The following is an 8,320-nucleotide window of genomic DNA, read 5'->3' as shown; positions in this document are numbered from 1 at the left end:
AATAGTATTATCACAATGAATCGCCCCTGTACTATTAATGTATGCAAATAAAAGACAGTTAAAAAAAAAAAACCTGCTCTTCCTGATGTCTCCCACTTCTCTTTTTGATTCTTCTTACCTGCTCAGCAAGGGTGGGCAAGACCATTTGAGAGAAAGCCTTTATTGAGACCTAATGTTGCAGCATCATGGGGACAGCCCAGAAGGGTGTCTCCAAGCTGTTCACAAAGTGAGTTGAGCAGCCTTCTTATATAGCCAGAAGGTAGAGGGGACAAGCATGTCTACACCAGTCTCAGCAGCCCCCTCATGCAAATAAAGGATTGAGTTTGCAAAAATCATGGCATAGTCCCTAAATTAATCATGGGTATTCTGCTGGAAAGAATTACTCCCCCTCTGACCTGGGTGGAAGTGGCTGTCATGGTCCAGGGGTAATAATTATTGGTCTGACTTAATTTTAAAAACTTTTTTCTGGTCAATGATTGATTTGAAGTATGTGACACAGATATGTCAAGTAAAAAACAGGACTATTCATTGATATTTGGGCAAACAGGATTCCCCAGCTGTTAACAGATACTAGATTTTTATAAGCAATTTTTCTGCTGGTACTGGAGATTGAACTCATAGCCTCACACATTGCTAGGCAAGCACTCTACCACTTGAGCCACTCCACCAGCCCTTTTTTATGTTGGATATTTTCCAGATAGGGTCTTGAGAACTATTTGCCCAGGCTGACTTTGAACCTTGATCCTCTTGATTTCTGTCACCTGAGTAGCTAGGATTATAGGCATGAGCCACCACCACCTAGCTTGATGAACATTCTTATATCTGAACAACTTATTGTATATTTTGATCTTGATGATACTATCTAAAGATAGTAGGACACAAACCTGGGAAAAATTCAGTCATGATGTCTTTTAAGCAGGTGAGTTATCCAACTCCAGAGTTTCTTTATACAAGATATTTTTCCCATAAAAATTGTATAAGTTAACCTTTTGTTGACATAACAAAATACCTGAAATAGGCTAATTTATAAAAAGTTTTTTAAATATCAGAGTTTTGAAGCTGAAGTTCAAACAGCTTTGTTGAGGACCTCATGGTGGGTGGCAAAGCAAGGTACACATTTCAAACCAAGAAGCAAAGAGATGGCTGGGACTAGGCTCAGGCTTGTATAACAATCCTCGTGGGAGAGCTACCTTGAACCCTTCCACAAGGAAGGAACACCTAAGCACCTCTCACTAGGCCCTATCTATTAAAGGTTCCACCACTCCCAATGCCACCAACCGAAAGACCAAGCCTCCAAGACATGGATACTTAGAGGAAAAAAAAATCCAAACATAGCACCAATTGAATTGGAATTTTCTATTTCTCAGAACTGAAGGTGGCTTAAACAACTCAAGTATACCTTTGTGGAGAATTATTAGTTCAGAAATGTTAACATTCAACTGTCTCAGGAGAGAGTATGTTTTTATGAAAAATTAATGATTCAGGGGTCGCTGTATTCCACCTGAAAATCTCCATGTAGTGAGATTTGCCCTTAGAAAAAGGGTTATTCATTATTTCATTGTGTGAAACAGTGTCTCTGCTTCATGGAATCTTCATTTTATCAGTACAAGAAAATCACTTGGAAATTACTATTATCTTATGTATGTCTTACATTTAAAATGTGAAATATTAAGTTTCAAATTTGATTGTTCATTAACCTGTCCCTATGGTACTATGAAGTATGAATCTAACTCTACTTCCACCAGTTTGAAGTACCATCTGTATTGGGTGCTACATTATCATCTGTAGTAATTACTTCTGCTTAACACTCCATCCCTTCATTCTTTTAGCAACCAACCTTGCCTCATGACATAGGACTGGTAGATGTCCTAAAGATTCCACATCCTACTGAGTCCACATTTATTATAGGAAAGGACATTAATCCAAGATAGGCCAATACCCACCCCAATGGGGACCCTTGTAATATGAGATCATCACGTTCTGTGGGCTGGTGACCTTTCTTTTTTTTGGCCAGGAGGGCTGAGTTGTAACCACTATCCTCTCATTTTCACCCTCCTGTGTAGTTTGGGATGACAGATGCATGTGCCACCAGGCCCAGCTATTGGTTGAGATGGGATTGGGATTGCATTTTGCCCAGGCTTTCCTTGTACTATAATCCTCCCAATCTCAGCCTCTCAAGTAGCTAGGATTATGGGAGTGAGTCTCCAGCACCTGGACCTCCCACACATTTTAAAAAAGATATTATTTGTGTTTTACTTGCTGGTTCCCCACCCCCTCACACACAAAAATTGCATTCTGATTAAATTTACTTTAAATTTAGTGTTAGCCTCAGGGTAGAACACTTCTTACAGCTGACCTAAGCCTTTTCAAGATCAGGGCAGGGTCTGGGTATTGGGTGCTGAGGCTGCAACTGCTTTTTTCCTCTTCTGGGCAATTCTTCCACACTGTCCCCATATCCTTATGCAGACAGATGCCTGACTCTTGGTCTTGCTTCCTCTCTGCCTGGTGGTGTTTCACAGCAGGTCTCTGTCTTTGTTCTCAGCAAATAGAAGACTGGGTATGGTATATGGAGGCCAGGTATCTTCAGGCTTTCTACCTATTTAGATATGTCTCAGCCAGGTGCTCATGCCTGTAATCCTAGCTATTTAGGAAGCAGAGACATGAGGATCACAGTTCAAAGCCAGCAAATAGTTTGCAAGACTCTAGCTAAAAAAAAAAAAAAAAAGTTGGCAGAGTGGCTCACATGGTAAGAGCACTTGCCTATCAAACATGAGGCCCTGAGTTCAAACCCCAATGCCTACAAAAAATAAATGTCTCTAGGTTGCCACAGTTGGGAGGTATGGAGGATCCAATTTACAAAACTCAATAATAAGCCTTTTCTTTGGGCTCTAATCTCAGCTTGCTAGTTGCTTGTCTAACTGAGCATTACTGTAACCACTGCCTACCTGTTCCCCTTACTAATCTTTATTAAGTTCTCAGTGCCCTGTTAACTAGCCTAAGCTTTCACCAACCATCTATCTGACCATAATTATCTGTGCAACTAATACAGATGAATGGATGTGAGGGATTTTGCTAGGATGAATGGCTAGTTTATAATTTCTCTCCTCATCCTCCAGGATTCTGGAATCCATACCTTCTCCCCTCTGACGCATGGTCCAGGGTTTCATAAGCAGAAAAAGAGGAAAATGACATTCTTAATTCATAGCACCCAGTTTCATGAACTTCTTGTTCATGCATGAATTGCATATTTCTGAGAGTGACGGTAATTTCCATTATATTCTCAGAATACTCAACCCAACAACCACAGTCCAAAGGAGACACAACAAAATTCTCGGATGTTCTGAACTACTCCAAAACACCATTTCACTTCTCCAATCTGGACTGGGAGTTGGAGTTGAGGAACAGAACTTCATTTGAAACTCCATGATCAGTTGCTCCTATGGTAACTTCTGTAGCCATGAGAAACTTGTGTGGATGGTTTCTAAGGGAACCCTTCTGGCCCTTTCTTGCCTGGTGATCTCCCTTGGCACAGGTTAACAGAACATTCTCTTCAAGGCTCATGCAGAGCCCCTTCCTTGTGAACTGAGATAAAAGACAAAACACTAGGTATCTCTCTGTGTGGGGATAAGAAAGGTCAATATGTTTTTGTGTAGGTGAGATAGCTTTTATACCTAAACTCTCTCTGAGATTCTCTAAAGATCAATCACAAAGTTTAGTTCTTTCAAATTATAAAAGGAGAGATGAAACAGTTTTGCTGCTGTCTATGTTGGTATTTTAAGTCTCAAGGGAAGAGTTGTCAAATCAGAATGGGTACAGAAGCTGTCTAGATTAAGTTGGTATAGGGAAAATGTAATTATAATCTAAATATTTCCAACACTGTGTATTTTATGGGATGTCTCTGGAGATTTGCCAGTGCCTTCTCAGATAACGATGATTTTTCTGACTTTATGATGGGTGCAAAAGTTATATGCATTCAGTAGAAATCGTGATTTAAATTTGAATTTTGATTTTTTTCTGGGATAGTGGTGTGCAGTAGAACTCAATGAGCTAGCTAGTCCCTGTCACTATGTGAGGACTAACTAGCAAGAAGTTACAATCTATGAATCAGAAAGTGGGCCCTTCCTGGTGGCTTGATCTCAGAGTTCTTATTCTCTGGAACTGTGAGAAAGAAATTTTTGTTCTTTATAAATTACCCAGTTTGTGGTATTCTGTTGTAGCAGCACAAATGTTAGGACAACATGTATGGGAGGCAGAATAAGGCCCTCCAAGGAATGGAGGAAACACCCCAATCCCTGGAATGTTTGAATATGCTGGCTCATGACAACCAAGAACTGATGCTGCAGATGGAATGCAGCCTGCTAATCAGATGACCTTAAATTAGATTATCCTCTGAGTGGGGACAATATAATCACCACAGTACTTAAAAGTGGAAGAGAAAAGTTAGGGAGTCAAAGGTAGAGAGTCTCAGAGGGAAACTTAACTCAAGAATAATGGTTAGATGTAAAATTGCTGGCTTTTAAGTGAAAGTAAGGGAATCATGAGCCAAGGATGTAGGCTGATAAAAATTCTCAGAGACTAGAAATAGAAGACAGCTTTCTCAGCATGGTAAACAGCACCTGTGAAAGACACCTGATTAGCATCATATTGGTTTGGAAGACTGACGCATCAGCCAGATTAGTGCAGAATAAGGAACTTCATTTGCATTGCTTCCATTTAATATTATTCTGGAGGTTTTAGTTAATGCAATAATGCAAATCTCAGGTATTGACAATGTGATAGTATTAAGAATGAGGACTTTAAGCCATGAGGCCTGCTCTCTTGCTGTCTTAGTTCATTTTTGTGCTTCAATAACAGAATACTTGAGACTGACTAATTTATAAAGAACAGAAATTTATTTCTCACAGTTCTGGAGGTGGGAAGTCCAAGATCAAGGCACTGGTATCTGATGAGTGTCTTCTTGCTGCATCCTCAACTGGTGGAAGGCAGAAGGCAAACAAGATGAACACTGTGTTCTCGTCTAGTGTGAAGAGCAAGCTAGTCAATGCAGCATGTGCACTGATTGAAGTGACAGCTGTCTTCTTGACCTAGTCATCAGTTTAAGGCCCCATCTGTTAACACTATCACATTGGCAGCACCTGAATCTTGTAGGGGACACAGTCAAACCATAAATGTCAGGAGTGGGATCAAGCCCTTTAAAGAAGAGGCTTCCCAACTGGTTAGCAGTCTGCAAAAAACTGAAACTACATCCATGTATATCACCCTACACCAAGATTAACTTAAAATGGATCAAGGATCTTAATATCAGACCCCAAACTCTTAAGATGATACAAGAAAGAGTAGAAAATACTCTGGAGTTAGTAGGTATAGGCAAGAACTTTCTCAATGAAACCCCAGCAGCACAGCAACTAAGAGATAGCATAGATAAATGGGACCTCATAAAACTAAAAAGCTTCTGTTCATCAAAAGAAATGGTCTCTAAACTGAAGAGAACACCCACAGAGTGGAAGAAAATATTTGCCAACTATACATCAGACAAAGGACTGATAACCAGAATATACAGGGAACTTAAAAAACTAATAATTTCCAATAAAGAAATGGGCACGTGAACTAAACAGAACTTTCTCAAAAGAAGAAATTCAAATGGCCAGAAAACACATGAAAAAATGCTCACCATCTCTAGCAATAAAGGAAATGCAAATTAAAACCACGCTAAGATTCCACCTCACCCCTGTTAGAATAGCCATCATCAGCAACACCACCAACAACAGGTGTTGGCGAGGATGTGGGGAAAAAGGAACCCTCTTACACTGTTGGTGGGAATGTAGACTAGTACAACCACTCTGGAAAAAAATTTGGAGGCTACTTAAAAAGCTGGACATCGATCTACCATTTGATCCAGCAATACCACTCTTGGGGATATACCCAAAATACTGTTACTCCAGAGGCACCTGCACATCCATGTGTATTGCAGCACTATTCACAATAGCCAAGTTATGGAAACAGCCAAAATGCCCCAGCACTGACGAATGGATTAAGAAAATGTGGTATCTATACACAATGGAATTTTATGCAGCCATGAAGAAGAATGAAATGTTATCATTCGCTGGTAAATGGATGGAATTGGAAAGCATCATTCTGAGTGAGGTTACCTGGCCCAAAAGACCAAAAATCATATGTTCTCCCTCATATGTGGACATTAGTTCAAGGGCAAACACAACAAGGGGATTGGACTATGAGCACATGATAAAAGCGAGAGCACACAAGGAAGGGGTGTGGATAGGTAAGACACCTAAAAAATTAGCTAGCATTTGTTGCCCTTAACGCAGAGAAACTGAAGCAGATACCTTAAAGCAACTGAGGCCAATAGGAAAAGGGGAACAGGTACTAGAGAAAAGGTTAGATCAAAAAGAATTAACCTAGAAGGTAACACCCATGCACAGGAAATCAATGTGAGTCAATGCCCTGTATAGCTATCCTTATCTCAACCAGCAAAAACCCTTGTTCCTTCCTATTATTGCTTATACTCTCTCTACAACAAAATTAGAAATAAGGACAAAATAGTTTCTGCTGGGTATTGGGGGGGAGGGGTGGTAAAGGAGGGGGTGGGGGCAGGGGGGAGAAATGAACCAAGCCTTGTATGCACATATGAATAATAAAAGAAAAATGAAAAAAAAAAAAAAAGAAGAGGCTTCCCTGCCCTTCCATCTCCTGCCATGTGAGGACGTCACATTCTCTCCTCTGGAGGACATGGCAATGAGGAACCATCTCAGAAGTAGAAGTAGCTCTCACCAGACAAAGAAACCTGTGGGCACCTTGATCATGAACTTGCCATCCTCCAAAATGGAGAAAATAAATTCTGTTACTCATAAATAACTCCATCTCAGGATTATATTATAGCAACACAGACTGAGACAGAAAAGCATCCACACTGAAAAGCAATAAGTAAAACTGCCTTTATTGACAGAAGCATGGTCGTTTATCTAGAAATTCAATGAAATTCACAAAAACATCTGCAAGAACTAGTAAGTCCTCAGGGTTGTAGGACATAATATCAATGTAGGAAAGTAAACTTCTCCAACATATATGCCAACATATTTTCCACTCTAAAAATTGTAGCCTTTCATGTAGTATGAAGTGGTATTACACTGTGGTTTTCATTTTCATTTCCATAATGACTAATGATTCTGGGCACCCTTTCTTTGTAGTGCCAACTAATAAATACATCATTAATAGTTTCAAAACATAGAAAGTACTTAGGGATAAACATTAGAAAATATAAGCAAGATCTATATACTGTAAACTGCAAAATGTTCTTGAGAAAAACTAGGTTGTAAGAACAAATATTGTTAAGATGTCATTTCTCTCCAATTAACTTCCAAATTTAAAAAATTGTGCATAAAGAACACGGCCAAGAGAGTGACAAGAAAACTCACAGGATGGGAGAAATGTCTTCAAATCATGCATCTGATAGGAGTTACAATCCAGAACATATAAAGAACTATGATTCAGCAACTAGGAGGCAGCCCCATTTGAAAATGGGTGTAGGTGTTGAAGAGACAGTTCTCTGAAGAAGATATGCAAACGGACAGTGAGCATAGGAAAGATGCTTAACATTGCTGGTTCATCAAGGAAATGCAATTGAAAACCACAATGAGACACCATGTTTCACAGGTGACTGGCTATTATCAGAAAGAAAATCCTCAGAAAAAAACAAGTATTTGCAAGGATATGGAGAAATTAAAACTCTTGTGCATTGTTGGTGTTAATATAAAATGATGCAGTGGTTCCTCATATGAAATGGCAATTCCTTTTCTGAGAACATTCTCAAAAGAACTGAAAGTGGAGACCCAGAAATCTTTCAACAAAGATCACTGCAGCATTATTCACAGTCCTCAAAAGATAGAGACAACACAGTGTCCATTCAGGAATGAATGGATAAAGTGTGCTGTATACATACAATGTAACATTATTTGGTCTTTAAAAATAGTGAAATTCTGATACATGTTACAACATTGTCAAACCTTGAAGACTTTGTGCTCACTGAAATAAACCAGACACCAAAAGGCAAATATTTTATAATTCTTCTTTTAGATAGTGCCTGGAATAGTCAAATTAATAGAAACAGAAAATCATGGTTACCAGGGCCTAGAAGGAGAAGTGAATGGGGAAGTGATTATTTAATGGATACGGAGTTTCAGTTTGAGAAGATGAAAATTTGGGGGGTGGATGGAAGTGATGGTTACACAACATGAATGTGCTTAATGGTCTTTAAGTTAAATTGGTAAATTTATGGTTTGTACATTTTACCAAATGAAAACAT

Source organism: Castor canadensis, chromosome 7 (genome assembly GCF_047511655.1).
Source record: "Castor canadensis chromosome 7, mCasCan1.hap1v2, whole genome shotgun sequence".
Taxonomy (NCBI): Eukaryota; Metazoa; Chordata; class Mammalia; order Rodentia; family Castoridae; genus Castor; species Castor canadensis.
This window is presented reverse-complemented; position numbering follows the sequence as displayed.